An 18,974-nucleotide genomic window follows, 5' to 3' on the forward strand; every position below is an offset into this window, starting at 1 on the left:
CGTCAGCCTTCCTGCTCCTCTGATGCTGCTTGGCCTGCTGTGTTCATCCAGCTCTACACCTTGTTATCTCAGATTCTCCAGCATCTGCAGTTCCTACTATCTTGGTAGAATGTAAATCCTTTTTATTTGGCTTCCATATTTTCAAATACATCCCCCCTTTCTCCCTACTCAAACTCTCCTCATAGAAAATCCCTCCCTGCCTGGGATTAGCCTGGTGAACGTTTTCTGAATCATCTTCAATGCCAGTATGCCTTTCCTTAGATGAGGGGATCAAAACTGTTCATAGTGTTCCATCTATGGTCTGATTACTGCTCATATAAATTTAGCAAGACTTCCCTATTTTTATGCTCAATTCCCTTTGAAATAAAGGCCAGTAGTCTATTTGTTTTCCCCATTATGCTTTGAACTTGTGGATGCCTTTTTTGTGCTTCATGCAGGTACAGAACATTCTTCAGGAACAATTGAGAAGATCTCCTCTGATACATGTCATTGTGACCATTTGCACATTCATTTCCGGTTTAATAAATTACTTTGGTGCTGTGTCAACAATATTTTGTTGCCTAGCCAAAACAAGACAACAGAGATCCTATGGGGACTTGGGCTAAAACCAACAGCTCTGGAGCAATCTATAAAGAATTGTGTATTTGTTGCGCACTGATTAAATTTACCTACTATGATTCCACTCCCATTACATTTTGGTTTGGTCTGGGACAGGGCCAAGTTCGGCTGGATATGTTTGTAATCATGTAGGCTAAGAGCTGTCATATGAATGAGGCATCATGGAACCTTTCTAGCCCTTGTCTCTTTAGTTACTTCCTGCAGAAGAATTGGGCCTTATTTCTTCAGCCCAGCCGTTTTTCCATTGGAATTGAGTAGGCAACAGGACTTGAACAGCAGCAACATAATCTTTAGCAATACTGAAGTCGCTATTTGACAAGTAAGACAATATTGATGTACATGTAATTTATTTCAATCTCTCACATTACAGCAGTGACAACACTTCAAAATGGAGAATCTTGAAGTCATAGTCAAAAAATAAGGCAGAGCCCATTTAAGACAACGATGGGGAAACATTTCTTTTTCAGAGGGTTGAGAGGCTTTGGAATTCCCTTACTCAAAAGGCAGCAGACACAGAATCTTTAAATATTTTTACATCAGAGGGAGATGGACTCTTGATTCCCAAGGGAATGAAAGATTATGAATTACAAAAGGGAGAGGCAATGGCCTTGTGGTATTATCACCAGATGCTTCATCCAGAGACCCAGGAAATTTTCTGGGGACCTGGGTTTGAATCCCACAATGGGAAATGGTGGAATTTGAATTCAATAAAAATCCAGAAATAAGAGGCTAATGATGACCATAAATTGCCAGGAAAAACCTTTGTCCCAATGACCTTTAGGGAAGGAAACCACCATCCTTACCTGGTCTGGACTACATGTGACTCCAGACTTACAGCAATTGATTGACTCTTAGCTGCCCTCTGGGATGGGCAATAAATGCTGGCCTATCCAGCAATGCCCTCATCCCATGAATGAATTTTTTAAAAATTATCAGGGGTATGCAGGAATGTAGATTTGAGATTAAAATCAGATCAACCATGATCTTATTGAATAGCAGAGGAGGCTCAAAGGGCTGAATGGTTTACTCTTGTTTGTATGTCCATAAAAATATGCGAGCAGTTGTAAAGCACTTTGACATATCTGGTGATTAGAATTAGAATTAGGTTTTATTGTCACGTAGAGGATTACAGCAAAAAGTTTACAAAGTCACCATTCTTGGTGCCATCTTAAATACAAATGTCCCTGTGTACAAAATTTTCGGTACAAAGGAGAAAAATATAGAAATAAGTTACAAGTTCAACATTACCATTCTTCTTAGAATAAAGTAGAAAAATAAAGAAATAAAATTAAAAGTTCAACATTCTTCTTTAGCTATGGGCTTGCAGTCACTCCACACTGGGCTTTCCCCATGAGGGCACTATATGAATGTATGTTTTTCTTTCCAATTAATTAGAAGGGTTCATGTGAAAACCACAGTGGGTATTGTCATTAGCCGCGCATTGCCTGCAGGCATTCTATAATAAAGGAGGAATCATGGTCATTGAAAATGGACTCTTCCTGTTCCTTCTACATGTTCATTTGTGAGATTCACAGAAAAATGCAATCTAGTCTCTTATTGTCAGTTTTATTAATGGCAAATGGAGACAGCATTTGTACTGGATAGGTGGAAGTAACTGGTAGATTCTGGCTCTGTGGATTTACCAATTAAGAATGCTGAGATATAAAGGCTGAATGTTTCAACAGTGGACATGACTGGAAAGTACCAACTTGGATAAATTATCAATGAATATTTTATGCTTTATCAGAGGTCTTTTGAATCAAAATTCTGTGGATATGGAGTAGAAACACATAGGTACGTTTTGTGAAATATATTTGCACAACAGCAAATTCTGTACTATCAATGAGATAGGAATAGACGTCATCACTATTCCCAAAAATAAGTGCTTTCCATCTTCTTTTATGTTGCATGCATGTTCCGTTATATGGAAATGTACAAAGTTGGGCTCAGGGCAGAGTGGAAAATAACAAAAAAACAAATGTTCCTGACTTTTGTGATTTTCTTGTGATTTTTCTTTTATTTACTTGGCTCTCTTCTTCTCCAAAAGTGCCAGACTCATGTTGGGCTATTGTTCCATAGCCACCTATCACCTACAATAACTGCTCACTGCTGGCTACTGTTCATCCACTCAGTGCATGTGAGCAGGTTATTTCATCAACACTAAGTTCACTCATTCTGATCCTGCCGTCCCCTGATACCTACGACACTGTGATAGGTGCACTGTGCAGTAACGGGATTAGGAACCTCGGCCAATTAGAATACCAAATTAGGTTTGCCAACATTGGTTAAAAATTACAAAAATGGGTGCAATGCAGAATGAAGCCATTGGACCCATTGTGTAATGAGCCATCTCTTAGTAAGTGTTAACTTAATTGTTATTCCCCTGTTCTTTCCATGTAGCCTTACAATTTTTCTCTTTTTTGTGTTTATGCGAGTCCTTTCTAAAAGTAATTATTGAATTTACTTCCACTGCCCTTTCTGAAAATGATATCATTCAGTGGCATTATTTAAAATCACAGCATCTGTTTCTACATATACTCCTACGACATCTATTTGTATCTCATTACCATCACTTGTGAATCTACCACTGTCTCCATGTTGTTTGACTGCTTTTCCAACATCCAGCACTGGATTAGCAGAAATTTCCTCTGATTAAATATTGGAAAGATCAAAAACATTGTCTTTGAATAGCAATAAACGCTGCTTTCTAGGCACCATATCCTTCTTTCCCTGTTTCCCTGAAACAAACTGTTCAAAAGCTTGAGGTCAGATTTGCCCCAAGAAGGGCTTTTGACATCGGTACAGTGGCTCAGTGGTTAGCACTGCTGCCTCACACTGTCAGGGCCCCGGGTTTGATTCCAATCTTGGGTGACTGTCTGTGTGGAGTTTGCACATTCTCCCCATCTCTGTGTGGATTTCCTCCAGGTGCTCCGATTCCTCTCACAGTCCAAGGATGAAGTCAGAAATCACACGCCACCAGGGTATAGTCCAACAGGTTGATTTGAAAACACAAGCTTTTGGAGACTCAGTCCTTCTGAAAGCTTGTGTTTTCAAATAAACCTGTTTAACTATAACCTGGTGTCGTGGGATTTCCGACTTGTCCACCCAGTCCAACACAAGCACCTCCACATCACAGTCCAAGGATGTGCAGTTTAGGTGGTTTGGCCATGCTAAATTGCCCATAGTGTCCAGGGATGTGTATTTAGGTGGATTAGCCATGGGAAATGCAGGGTTACAGGGATAGGACGGAGCTGGTGGGTCTGAGCGGAATGGTCTTCGGAGGGTTAGTGTCGACTTGGGCTGAACAGCCGGCTTCCACACTGTAGGAATTCTATATAGATCTCTATGCAACTTACACTGCCATAACTTTGCCTTTAACTCAGTTCATCTATTGCAGAAATCCTTCCCCGAGCATTTATTATCTCTAGACTTGACCTTTTCAACATGTTCATGACTAGCCTCTCATGATCTACCCTGCATCAACAACTATCCATCTATAACTCTGATGCCTGTGTCTTCACTCGTATAAAGTTCTAATTACACAATGCCCATGTTTGCACTGACCTACATTGGCTCCTGGTTAAGCAGCATCTCAATTTTTGAAGAGCCTTAGGTTGTATTATCCTATTAAAAGGTGCTCTGTAAATGCAAGTGCTTATTTGTTGTATTCACAGCTCTCTGTAGAAAAAATAGTTCCTCCTCAACTTGCCCCGATTCTTTTGCCAATTGCGTAGCAGCATCCTTTGTATTTTTTGACCATGAACCAAACCTTGGGTAAAATAAGCAAAATCAGCAAGGACAGTTTATTTCTAGAGTAAGTGGTATACTTACCAGTTAACCATCACAAGAACTTAATACAACAGCTTTCATACACTACCGCTTGGATATAAATCTGTGGTTGAGTGCCACACAGCACTCTTCAGACTCTGAGTAAGGATGGTGTTGGGAACATCTGGTGCCAGAAGCTGTGGGATTTGAGTGAATGAGTAAGAACCAACTTTTACAACATTTAATCCCACGCTCAGAAGATGAGATCATGCTGGGAGATGACAATCTTGCTCTGTTTCTATGTAAATTGATTTGATTTGATTTAATTTATTACTGTCACATGTACCAAGGTACAGTGAAAAGTGTTGTCATATGTGTTTTACAGGCAGATCATAATATACAAGTGCATCAGGGTAATAGAGTGCAGGATACAATGTTCCAGGCTGCTGAGAAGGTGCAGAGAGAGATCAACATTAACATTTAAGAGGTCCATGCAAAAGTCCAAAAACAGTGGGGAAGAAGCTGTTCATGAATCAGTTCATATTTGTGATAAAAATTTTGTATGTTCTGCTGCCGGAAGAGGGTGGAAGAGAGCATAACTGGGGTGGGAGAGGTCTTTGATTATGTGGTTACTTTCCAAGGCAGTGGGAAGTATAGGTGAAGTCAATTGATGGAAGGCTGGTTTCTGTGATGTACTGGTCTGTGTTCACAACTCTCTGTAGTTTCTGTCATCTTGGGAAGAGCAGTTGCCGTACCACACTGTAATGCATCCAGTTAGGGTGTTTTCTATAAATATATGTATATTTATAAATACATATCTGTTGAATGTTGACATCCAATGTCCTTAACATTAGAAAGATATCGCAATTCTGCTGCTAATTAGATTCAGTTTGTTGATTTTAAGTTTCATTTTCACCCAGTTCCACATTGCAGTGTTCATACTAGACAAGTAATCTCATTCTGTAATATGACTGAATCAGGGTTTATTTTCCCCAAAATAGCCTGTTCCTTTTAGAAACATGCGGGAAAGTGTACTGAGTGGTGGTTAAGGCTTGGCAATGACAGAAAGGAATAAGTGCTGTGACCACGGAGTTTTCTGAAGGGACTATTTGTGCATCAGGAAGATATGATGCCATTTCCCTTGCTGGAACAACTTCTTAAAGCATCCTGAATCGGGGCGCCTGCTACTATTGAACCTATTATGACTCGCTGTGAATTTTCTTTGTATACTCCCAAACCAGCCTCGTTGGGATCACAGCGGGGAAAGTGACCAAATCGAGGAGCATCTGGAGTAAAGCATTTACATCACTTTGCAAATAGTTTGGAAGATCCTGAGCAGTCCCTGCAAAACACTGTCATGGATTCGAAGCACAGAGTCACTTAGAGGAGCAACAATTAGCTGACTGGTGATGGCAAATTATTCACAGGAGTCACTCATGAGCAGCTCCAGTAAGGGCACCTCATGACCTGAACATATGTTGCGTATTTTGCACTGTGTAGCGCACAAGAAATCCACAAGGAGTCAGCTTTGTGTGCTAATACAACAACAACAACTTACATTTACATAAGACCTGTAGTGTGGTTCTCTCATCCCAGTCATGTTCCCAAAGTGACCAGTCCCCAGACTCTCGCTATCCACTGTGCAACATTGCTATCTTGCCTGCCATATTTGTTATTTGGATATCCCATGTCTGTTAACCAAAGCTGAGGATGATAAGGGTAGGGTATTAACATCAAAGAGGATCAATTCAAAGAAAAGCCTAAAGAATATCCTCATTTGGCATTTTTTTAACAAAATGGTTGGTTTTAAAATAGAGCCTGCTATCTCCAGGTCACGTTACAACATGAGAGGTAGTAAATTAATTTGTATGAAAACATTTAAGTGAAATGAAAGTTTCCTTTGATAGGCAATGTTTGACAGACAGATATCATTTCAATGCTGCTTTAGCAATTGTTTCTTTCTGCCTCAATTGTGTTCAAAACCCAATTGAACATTAATGTGGGAGAACTACAATATATTTACACCAGCCTGAATTAATGATATCATATTATATCCAACTGGACACTATCTCATTTGTACAGCCTGATAATGGAAATAACTCCACAGAGGCCGATATCCCGTCACCAAGTCACCCTTCATTTACACGTTGAGAGGCCCTGACAATGATCAAGGTCCCTCAGAGCCAGCTCTCAGAGTGAACAGAACCTCTGACACTCCAGTTTGTATCTGTCGGCCATGGCTCCCTGATTGGACCAGATTAACAGCCCCCAACCAGGGAATTCATATTCTATGAGGTCCATCTGGCTGACCTCATTACAATCACTGCAAATACAATCGCATTTTATTTTGCCCAGAAGATAGCTCTGTGAATTAGTGTTTAAACTATTCAGGAATTTACCAGCCCATGATTCTTGATTACCAACGGGATGAAAGATTATCAGAATATGCAGAAATGTGGAGTTGAAGTTAAACTCAGATCATAGCTGATCCTGTATCTCAATGCTATACTCCCATTCACTCGCCATACCCCTTGACACCTATCGCCTCTAGCAATCTGTTCATTTCTCAGATATTCAGTGATTTGGCTCCACAGCCTTCTGTAGTAGAGAATTCCATAGGTTCAACATCATCTGAGTGATAAATTTCTTCTCATAAGACCATAAAATATAGGAGCAGACTGAGGCCAATTCTCAGCCCCTGCCTTCTCCCCATAATGTTTGCTCCTATTACAAATCAACAACCTATCGATCTCTGTCTTAAATACACTCAATGACTTGGCCTCCAGAGCCTTGTGTGGCAATGAATTCCACAGAAATGGACTACTCTGCACTTTGTAACTCAAACTTTCCTATCTACCATTATATAATAACCTGACGTTCTTGTTTTTTCCATGGAAGTAGATAACTGCACACACCTTCATTATAATGCATCTGCTATGCATTAACCTACACCCTCAACATGTCTAATTGTCTTAATTCTCATCACCACTCATAATTCCGTCTAGTTCTGTGTCATCAGCAAACTTGAAAATATTGCATTTGTTTTCCTCATCCATCTTAATGTGCTTGGCTCTAGGCCAATGGGTTCACTACGTCAACTGGTGGAGTTTAGATACAATAAAATTAGGTAATTTGTGGTCTCCATTACAGAGACTATTTCCATAAGGAAATCTAGTTCACTAATATCCTTGGGTGAAGAATATATGTATTCCTTACCTGGTTTGACTGACACGTGATTCTAGATCAATGGCAGTGTGATTGACTCTTAATGACCCTGGCATAAAACACACAATTCAAAGGCATTTAGGGATGGGCAACAAATGCTGAGTGTGCCAGTGACACCCACATCCCATGGAAGAATTAAAAACAGCTGTGACAACGTGGAATTCATTAGCAATTGAATGTTGAAGCAAATAAAATTGGTGCATTTAATTGACAGAGCGAAAAAAGAAATGAAGGATGCACAGGAAAGCATGAGGTGAAGAATAGGAATAAGCTTGCATGGAGAATAAGCATTGGCATTGTTGGGCTGAATGGTCTATTGCTCTGGTGGAAGTGATATGTAATTCTATGCAGGTGAAACAATAGCACAAATGAAGTGAAGGCTTTGCAAAGTTAGCCTCTTTAGATTACTGATCACTAATTGTGGACAAAACTTGGATCAGGTCAACAGCAGAGTTGTAAATATCTGCAAAAAGGAATAACTTTAGCCTCTGACTAATAAGGAGTTAGTTTCACATCACCCTTGTGTAGTTACATGATGTAAATTAGCTTGACAAGTTAGATGCTTTTTCAGGAAAATGATAACCGCCATGGAATGAAGAGTTCAATCCTTCTAATGGAAGGTGCGTTGTTTTGCAGTTGTCCTCTGGTATTCCAACATCTCCAAGAATGTGTTGCAAAATCATCCAAATTATTTATAAAAAAAACAAGAGAACTCCAGCCAAAGTCTTTCACAATGTTATGACATCCCAAAGTGTTTTACAATCAGTGAAGTTCTTTTGAATTGCATACACTGTTATGGCACAGGAAACTGAGAAGTCAATTTGAGCTTGGCAAGCTCCTGATGACTATAATGTGACCAGTTAATCAGTTTTAATGATGTTGGTTATGGGACAAATATTGGCAGGAAAAGGGGGAGCACTCCCTTTGGCCTATGGAATCTTTCAGATCCCTTTGAGAGGATAGATGTTTTAACCTCTCAACCAACAGTGCAGCATTCCCTCAGGATTGCTAGTTTTATGCCTAATGCTATGATTAGGTCTTCAGGTGTGGGATTTGAAGCTACAAGGTTATGACTCAGAGATCAGAATGCTACCTACTGAGCCATGGCAGCTATCTTGAGCCCAATGACTACTCACAACTTTGGTGTCATATTTGACACTGAGGTTCACTTCCACCCGCATATTCAAAGTCAGCAGTTAAACGACACCAGGTTATAGTCCAACAGGTTCACTTGGAATCACACCAGCTTTCGGAGCAGCTGACAAAGGGGCTGGGCTCCAAAAATTTGTGTGATTCCAGATAAATCTGTTGGACTATAACCTGGTGTCGTGTGATTTCTGACTTTGCCCCCCCACCCCTGAGTCCAACACCAGCACCTGCACATCATGGCCACATATTCACATCATCATTAATACCATCTGTTTCCACCATCATAACATCATCTGACTCCACCCATACATCAGCTCATCTGCTCCTGAAATCTTAACCCAAATCTTTTTAAGCCTGTCTATTCTGGCACATTCCTGGCTGGCCTCCTCAATTCTACCCACTGAGAATGTGAGGTCCTCTGAAAGTCTCCCATTATCCTTTAACACGCTGAAAGCCTGATTCGTTCATCACCCTTGTACTTGATAACCTTATGTCAAATTGCAATTAAACAATGGAACAAAAACAAAGTTTCTGGAAAAGTTCAGCAGGTCTGGCAGCATCTGTGAAGAAAAAAAACAGAGTTAACGTTTTGGGTCCAGTAACCCTTCCTCAGAACCTCAATTTTGAGGAAGGGTCACTGGACCTGAAACGTTAACCCTGTTTTTTCCTTCACAGATGCTGCCAGACCCGCTGAGCTCTTCCAGCAACTTTGTTTTTGTTCCTGATTTACAGCATCCACAGTTCTTTCGGTTTTTACTTGCAATTAAACAATACTTGAATTTCAAAATTCTCACTCTTGTTTTCAAACCTCATTGTAGCCTTACCTTTCCCAACCACTGTAATTTCCTCTCAGATAGAATCCCTGCAGTGTAGAAGCAGGCCATTCAAGCCCACACCGCCCCTCCAAAGAGCATCCCATCCAGACCAACCCCCTGCCCTACCCTAACCCTGTAACCCTACATTTCCCATGGCTAATCCACGTGGCCTACACATCCCTGAACACTATGGGCAATTTAGAATGGCCAATCCATCCCAACCTGTACATCTTTGGACTGTGGGAGGAAACCCGCACACACACGGGGAGAATGTGCAAACTCCACACAGAAAGTCACCCAAGGGTGGAATCGAGCCCAGGTCCCTGGTGCTGTGAGGCAGCAGTTCTAACCACTGAACCATTATGCCACCTTAGCCTTGTAACTAATATTTCCTCTAAGGTACACTGCTGCACAGCAACCCAAAAATCCCCATGGAAGCTGCTCATAAATCACGTCTCTTTAAATTACTGCATATGCATAGCCAAGCAAAAAAGCATAAATAAGTCCCAAGAGTAAATCAATTATTCGAGCACACTCAACAAAGAATTCCAGGACATGTTTACAACTCTCCCAAAGCACTTCTCAATTCTGGCCTTTTGAGTATTCCCAATTTTAATTGGTTCAATAAAGGCAATCCTGCCTTCTCCAGTCTCAGGGATTCCCTCTCTAAATCCCACTGCCTGTTAAAATCTCTCTCCTCCTTTCAGACAATCCCTGAAACCTACCTATTCAATCAAGCTTTTGGCCATCCAATCTAACAAATCCTCGAGTGGCTCAGTGCCAAATTTTGTTTTACAACACTCATGTGAGTTGCATTTGTTTGTTTTGTTAACTTGAAGGTGCCATATAAATACAAGTTGCAGTTGTTGACGTTGGCTGGTGTAATAGCCTGGGGTTCGTCTGCGGACTATGTCGAGCTTCATAAATTATTTGAAAACACAAAAGGATGTGTACTTGGATCTATTGACCTGAGATTTGTTCATGACACTCTTCCTAGTGAAATCAAATTGCCTGGCAATATGTAGCTCTCAGGCAAATGTGCCACATCTAGGTAACAGAGAATCCTAGAGTCATGGAAAAAAAATCACTTCTCAGAAAAGTTCTACTAGATGGAACTGGAATCATGGAGATGAAGAAATAATGGAAAATTAAACAGGACTATTCATGCAAGAACTGGTTCTGAACTTCCTTAGCTCTTCACGACGATGTATAACTGATAGGAATTTAAGGGTTACGTTCTTAAGAGAAATGACAAGTCGCAATTGTAACTGGCAGTGATATGTCCCATTCATTGATTAGTTCAGAGACGTGATTGGCATTCCTTGTTAACCTTTCTTTTGGGAAAATTTCAATGAGTTCATTAATGGCCTAACTGTACAAGACCAGGGGAATGGGATTACTTGCATATCCCCTTCCCAAAAGCAAGCATAAATTCGAGGACTGAGTTACATCCTTCTGTGCCATAAGATGATATTGCCATTATTCTTAAAACAGATGGGGAGTTAGACATCAATCACATTCCAAGGCAACATTTTGGTTTTGTTTTGGACCATTGTTGGTTAGCTTGAAAATGGCTTCCTCTGCTAATAAAGTTGAAGCCGCAAAATGACTTTTTCAATCACATGATAGGAGAATGGCCATCGTTCATTTGGCTTGAAGAAGGCTGCTTTAATATAGTTAATCACATTAGTAAAAAAAACATAGAGTACAACAAGAGTACTGGAAATAATTAGGAAACTAATAATAATGGCACAATAATCTGTGTCGCTCCAGCAGAGGCAGTATTTGTAAAACACCACAAGTTACTGCCAGCTTGTTTCTGTGTATATGTTATGAGACCAACTATTGCTTGAACAAAATATCTCAGTTTCACTGAATTATTTCTCCAAGATGAGAATGAATTTTGAAAGGTTTTATGAATGTAACAGTTCAATACCTTTGACGTGTGAGTTAGTTCTGATTGTTCTCTCTCTCAACAGAGTTTGAGGCAAATCACAGATTTGGAATTTGGAACACCTAGGTCACATGGAGATTAACCTATTAGGATGGACCAGCCAGATTTTTTCAAAATCAATTTGCCATTTCTTTTAAGTAAAAATATAACTGTTAAGGAAACAAATTAAATGCACTTATTAATTATTTGATTAACTCTTTCATAAACTGTTATTTGTAGTTAGATCATAGACAAGCCAGGATTTCATAGAGTTGTTGAACAGAGACACTGAGTTTAAATAGTCTATACTTCTACAATCCCATGGTTCAAGAACGCCATGTTAGTGACTGATTTCAACAACTCACACACATTACTTGCTTTTGCAATCATCTTACATTTGAAGACTGCTGCTTTGGCAGCTTAGCTTACGAAAAGGAGGCAGAAAGTGAGTAGCTGATAAAGTAAATAAAATCAGAATTAGAGTTCCTGGAAGACCATTTTGAGGTACATCTTCAGAAAGACTTCAATCAAATACAGTATCAGAATGACCACAGCTATCGCAACTTCTCCTAGGCTGCTAAGTTTAATTGTAATACATCTCCCACCGACCTGCTAAATGCTTGTCCTGTTTCTCATCCATTTCTGATCTCAATGAACTGACTTTGGAAATATACATCCACTGAGGCTATCAGCCTTTTAATACCTCTCCTGATGTGAACCTGAAGAGTTATCAAGCTATTTAATGTCCACTCACCAAATCTTTTCAGGGGTCAATATGATTTTCAGATTCTAACAGAAGCAGGGGCTGAGGTAGAACATTAACCATGATCTTGTTTAATGTCAGTGCAGTCTCAAAGAGACAAATAGCTCCTACTTCATAAATTTATGACAATGATGAGGTAATGAACTGAAGCAGGAACATGCGTTGAGTTTCTGCTGTCCTGTTACAAGGGCAATGAGGCCAATTGGTGGCCTGGCTGAGGCTGGCAAATTCCATTTAGGGACCAAACCAGAGATTTTTATGACTTGCATAGCACAATATTGCATAAAGCCATTAACATTTTGGCCCTCAGTGACCAAACATAGGCAGAACATCATCTAACATGAGCAAGGAAACCTCCTGATCACCATATATCGCACCCCCTCTGCTGATGAAATAGAATTCATTCATGTCGAATGCCACTTGGGGGATCTACTGAAGGTGGCAAGGCTGCAGAACAGACACTGACTGGATGATTTGAATGTCCATCACCAAGAATGGCTCATAACACCACTTCTGACCTAGTTGGTCCTAAATGACATAACTGCTAGGCTAAGTATGCTGCAAGTGGTAACAGAACCAACAAAATGGAAAGACATATTTGACCTCATACTCACCAATCTACTTGTGACAAATACAGTTGTCCATGACAGTTCTAGTAGAAGTGAGCACTATGTAGGTCTTTGAAAATGAGGTCCCACCCTCACATTGAGGATACCTTTTATTGCATTGAGTGGCATTACCACTGTGCTAAATGAGACAGAATTTGGCATTTCTAGCAACTCAAGACTGGGTAGCCTGAAGTGCTGTGGACCATCAGGAGCAGTAGAATTGTATTAACTACAATCTGTAACCTCATGGCCCAGCACTTTGGATTTGTGAGGTCATGATGCGGCTGTGCAGAACAGGTTAGGCTACTTTTGGAATACAGTGTTCAATTGTCTCCTTGCTATAGGAAGGATGTTGTTAAACTTGAAAGGGTTCAGAAAAGATTTACAAGGATGTTGTCGACTTTTGGGATTTGAATGAAAGAGAGAGAGGTTGAGTAGGCTGGGGCTATTTTCCCTGGAGCTTCGGATGCTGAGGGGTGACCTTATTGTGGTTTATAAAATCATTAGTGGCACAGACAGGGCGAATAGCCAAGGTCTTTTTCCTACAGCAGGAGAGTCCAAAACTAAAGTGTTTAGTTTAAAGTGTTTAAAGTGAGAGGCAAAGATATAAAAGGGACCTAGTGGGCACTTTTTCACACAGAGGGTGGTGTATGTATAGAACGAGCTGCCAGACAAAGCGGTGGAGACTGGTACAATTACAACATTTAAAAGACATCTGGATGGGTATATGAATAGGAAGTGTTTAGAAGGATAGGGGCCAAATGCTGGAAAATGGTACTGGATTAATTTAGGATATCTGGTCAGCATGGACGAGTTAGACTGAAGGGTCTGTTTCCATGCTGTACAACTCTATGACTCTATGATATCCCCCACTTTGCCATTACCATCAAGCCAGGGAATTAACCCCAGTTCAATGAAGAATGCAAGAGGATACGCCAGGATGAGCACCAGGCATACCTAAAAATGAGGGGTCAACCCAGTGAAGCTAAAAAACAGAACTACTTGCATGCCAAACTGCATAGCAGCAAGTGATAGACAGAGCTAAGTGATCCCACAACCAAAGATCAGACCCAAGGTCTGCAGTCCTGCCACATCCAGTCTTGAATGATAGTGGACAATTAAGCAACTCAATGAAGGAGGAGGTTCCACAAATATTCCCATTAACAACAATGGGGAAGCCCAACACATTACTGCAACGTATAAGGCTGAAGGGCTTTCAACTATCTTCAGCCAGAAGTACCAAGTGGATGATCCATCTCGGCCTCCTCCAATGGTCCCCAGCAACACAGATGTCAGACTTCAGCCAATTTGACTCACTCCACATGATATCAATAATGTCTCTGCAAAAACTATAGACCCTGAGAATATGCTGGCAAGTGTTCTAAAGATTTGTACTCCTTAACTTGCCACACCCCTAGCCAAGTTGTTCTAGTACACATATAACACTGGCATCTACTTAGCAATGTGGAAAATTGTACAGGAATGTCTTGTACAAAAAACACAGAACAAAATCAACCCAGCAAATTACCACCCAGCCTACTCTCAATCATCAATAAAGTGATGGTAAGGTGTCATTAATATCAAGCAACTTACTTTCCCAAAAGCCTAGTCACTGATGCTGTTTTGGTTCCACTGGGACCACTCAGCTTCTGAAATCATCGCAGTTTTGGTTTAAGTTTCCTCAGTTTCCTCAGGATAGTACCTTAGGCCCAAATATCTTCATCCGCTTCATCTAAGATGTTCCTTCTATTGTAAGTTCAGAAGTGGAAATGCTCACTGATGATTTGCATAATTTTCAGCAGCATTTATGACTCCTCAGATACTGAAGCAGTACATGTCCAAATGCAGCAAAGTCTGGATATTATCCAGACTGACTAGTTTAAGTAACATTTGTGTCATGCAGATGGCAGTCAATGACAATGAGAGTATCTAATGTTATGTTTATAGCTGGCGTTATTATCTGACAAGTTAAATCCCAGACTGAAATCTGATTTGATAGGTCATATTTTGTTTTGTTTCAATTTTATTGAGGCAGTCTCTCATTGAAACAGAAGCACACAATGTTGCAGATTTTGTGAACAATAAAAATAAATTTATTAACCAAAAAAAAGGTAAAATAGACTAAACCAATCTTTTTACTTATAATACAAAAATTCAACATATATTTTAAATACACTGAAAAAGTATAATGTCATTAATCCTAGAATGCTCTTTTATGAGTTCTTTTTGTAAAAATCCCATTTACAGTATCCAGCATCAATCCTTGTAAAGTACTTACACCAGTGCCCCTTTCTGTAACACCTCAGTAGGTTTAAGGTAACTTGTGTCTTTAATCCCTAGACTAGAACAGATGGTAGCTTATTTCTGGAGCTACATATATCTGATTTTAAACAAAATCAGCTTCAAGTCCTCTTCAGAGTTTTATCCCAACACTTCTAGTTTTGGAGTATCTCCTTCCTGCAAGGTAGTCTAGTTTGCTATATTCTCCTTTTCTCAGGACCACTGCTCTATTCATATATGTGTCTTTGTGCAAGGACTTCACAGAACTGTACAAAGCAAACTAAAACTGAAATAAACTTCTCTCATTCACTATTAAGGATGTTTTTCTTAAGCTTAAAACACCTGCCAGTCTATAAATTTCTCACAAAAACATGAGGTAACAATTATTTAACTTGATCAGTCACAGAATCCTAAAGTAAATCAAAGTAGCCCTCATAAACTGCTTTAAAAGAAATCACCATGTCTACATAAATAATTACATTAGTTATTAATTTCATACACCCAGAAAATCTGTAGTTTACCATCAAAATTCTAAATCAAAACTTAAAAAAATGAAAAAATGTTATGCTCAGATAGTTTATAGCGCACTAACCATTGTCTTTTGATGTCCAATGGCTTTACTATAGCTAAATCCCTGACCAGCGACATCTGGGGTTTACCCCCACAAACTGAATTGGACTAGCCATATAACTACAGTGGCTACAAAGTCAGGTCAAGGGCTAGGAATCCTGAAGTAAGTAATTCACCTCCTAACAACCAAAAGCCTGTTCACCATCTACAAGCCACAGGTCAGGAGTGCAACTGAATATTCCACACTTGCTTGGATGGCTGCAGCTGCAACAATATTCAAGACGCTTGACACCATCCAGGACAAAACAGCTTGCTGTTTGGCACCACGTCCACAAACATTCATTCCAACCATCACTGAGGCACAGTAGCACCAGTGCGTATCATCTACAAGATGCATTGCAGAAATTTACCAAGGTTCTTAGACATTACCTTTCAAACACACATCTAGAAGAACAAAGCAGCAGACACATGGAAACACTGCTATCCTGAAGTGGAAATATATTCCTGAGGCTTCAGTACCGTTGGATCAAAATCCTGGAAATCTGTCCTTAACAGACTTGTGCGTACACCTACACCAAATGGACTGCAGTGTTTCAAGGCATCTCATCACCACTTTCTCAAGGACAATGAGGGATGGACAATAAATGCTGGCCCAGTCAACAAAGCCCACATCCCCTGAATGAGTAAAATTCCAAAAACCCCAACAGGTATCAGTAATCAAAACATACTGTGACCATTCTGTTCTGCACAGCTCAGTTATAAACCACACACTCGCTGTACCATGACACTGTGTGGGAAAAAAGTGGTGCATGGAGCAATTCATTAGCTGAACCAATGGAGTTAACATGCAACATTGATACAAGAAAATGATGGAAGCACTTTGTCAAATGATTTTATGCACTTGTGATAGTTGAGCATGCTCACTTTGCCTGATTCAGTAACTCCTCCAAGCCAATCATTCTAATGATATCATCGGGATCCATGGTTCAAACAAAAAATTCTGAGCAAATAAATTAGCAGAGATAGAAAAATAAGCCTAAAGGATGTCAAAGCTAATCCTGGTGTTTTTTCAATAGCCATGAGAGTATGATTGCAAGCATTAATGATAAACAATAAGTGAATGCTTTCATTGGTTTTAGTTAGTTATTCAATACTGTATTTTCCATTCAAATCTGATGCTCAAGGAAGTGCAAAACACATGAGAAGTTAAATAAGGCTGTCTTTAATCAAACATTACGGTCAAAGGTCCAATAATGACATTCTGTTTGTTGGCTGGCCAACCTGAATGGATGATGTTATTTGTATAATGGGTGCTGCACAGGATTTCCTGTTTCCACTGATAACTGTTGGACGAATACATGTTTATGTTCTTTCTCAGATTTTTATCTGGTTAAAAAAATATTTTCAGAAATGTCCTAATCACAAAAGAACTATACTGCAGCAGTTCACTTTAGTGCTTCTTTTTTTACCATTTTATTACTATTAATAGCGGATATGACTTAAATGTTTAAATATCAGGAAGCTGGAACTCTCAAATAGTTGGGAAATGCATTCATCATTCAAAGTGGCTCTAAGTAATAAACAGTCCAGGAAAGGCACCAATTCTGATGTATGCTGAGTTTACTGATCCCGGCCAAGTTATTGGTATACCACAATTGGGCTCAGCATCCTTTAGCTATTGCGTGAAGAATATCAGCCAAGTTTCCTGCTTTTGACTACTACCTAGTGACCTCTATTTGGCACATGGTCAATACGCCAGCTACAATTCACTGCCTAAACACTCAAAAAGTATGCCATGTTGACAGGCTAGGAGAGGACTCCTGGCCATGGATCTATACCCGAAGGTGAGTTATGATGTTCACAAGAGAGGAGGAAAGGGGAAAAGAAGTCTCCAAATCAAGGTGATGATTTGACAATTTTCCCCCCACATACACAAAATAGATGTACTCCAAACCAAAAACTTGGAAATAAAACCGTTAGGAATTTTGAGATGGAGATGAAGGAATTATCATTAGCCTTTTGATTAGCTGGGTGTTGTTAATGAAAGGTTTTGACTGTTTACCCTGTTTTTAATGTCAAATGACTTAGTGGGAAGCTTTCCTATTTATTACTTAAAGTAAAATTATTAAATTGTGCAAAAGAAGGTATGATCTCAATTGAGATAGCTCTGGGATGAAAAGCTCCCCCCACCACCGTGCTCGCAATGCCAGAAACGCCAAGGAAATTTATGAATGAGTGGGTATTTATGAATTTCCTTGTGGGGAAGGAGAGATGGAAAATGTTCAAAAGAATCTTCGCCTCAGTAATCCCAAGGTTTAACAAAGAGACGCTAATATCTATTAGCCTCCCAGCTGAAACAGATGGTGTGTGGGTGGCAATCTTTGTGTGCACTGGCTTCCGTAGTAAGGTACACAGGCTATAATGCGGGCAATCTACATTCTGTGTGGTGAAAGATAGCAGGCTGTGCTGGAACTGTGTTGGGTAGAGTCAGTTCATTTTATGAATAATCAACATTCACATTTTGGGCTTGCTTCAAGTTCTTGGATTGAGCGATATCAAATCCTGACAATAACCTTGCAAACAAATACAAACTTTGGACTTATAGTTCATCAATCATTTTCCACAGGCACTTTCTCACGAGGAGAATATGTGTTGAAACCAGAATAATTCCCTGAAGCTCCATCTCTGTCAGTTGTAACTGAGTCGAAAGGACACAGAAATGTATGATCAGTCAGTGATATGCTCTTATCATTGATACTTACTTTTCCTGATGTGGTGTAATTTTTATCTTCACTGGCTTTGTCCCTGATAAACTGAAAACTCCATTCACTGCAGTCTTCAGGCAGAAGAACTGCAGCCTGTCCCATAATTCCTTTCCACTTTGGGTGTATCAGGTCAAAAACCTAATTCCTTCCTTTTCCAAGTTCCTTTCGAACATCCAGTGGATGCTGCATTGATCTCCAGGTCCAGCTTCAATCTGAAAATTCTCAGCCTCATGTTCGAATCTCTCCAGGGCCTCTTTCTTGCCTGCAGTCAAACTTCTGTCCTACAACCCTCCAAGATCTCTGTGCTCCTTCAACTTAAGCATCTTCATTTCCTGCTGTCTGTTGTTCATTCAGAGAATTCCCTCACTAAACCTTTGCACCTCTATGTCTCTCACCTCAAGATGCTCCTTAAAGCCTAACTGTTTAACCAACATTTCAGTCTTAATGCCCCTCCTATAGCTCCATTTTCTTTTCTATTCA

General features: G+C 39.9%; 1 protein-coding gene across 2 annotated transcripts in view; it reads right to left on the reverse strand.

Annotated features, from left to right (window-relative positions):
- spry4 (sprouty homolog 4 (Drosophila)) overlaps positions 1-18,567 on the reverse strand; it is a 56,306-nt gene extending 37,739 nt beyond the window's left edge. The window contains exon 1 of one of the 2 annotated variants that reach the window (XM_048603772.1): positions 18,492-18,567. The gene's annotated coding sequence lies outside the window, so the exon portion shown is untranslated. Of the gene's footprint in view, positions 1-14,472; positions 14,572-18,491 lie in introns of those variants that run through there. The other variant, XM_048603771.1, reaches the window with a different exon arrangement.
- Positions 18,568-18,974: the final 407 nt, after the last annotated feature.

The sequence above is a fragment of the Rhincodon typus genome, chromosome 12 (genome assembly GCF_021869965.1).
Source record: "Rhincodon typus isolate 14 chromosome 12, sRhiTyp1.1, whole genome shotgun sequence".
Classification (NCBI taxonomy): Eukaryota; Metazoa; Chordata; class Chondrichthyes; order Orectolobiformes; family Rhincodontidae; genus Rhincodon; species Rhincodon typus.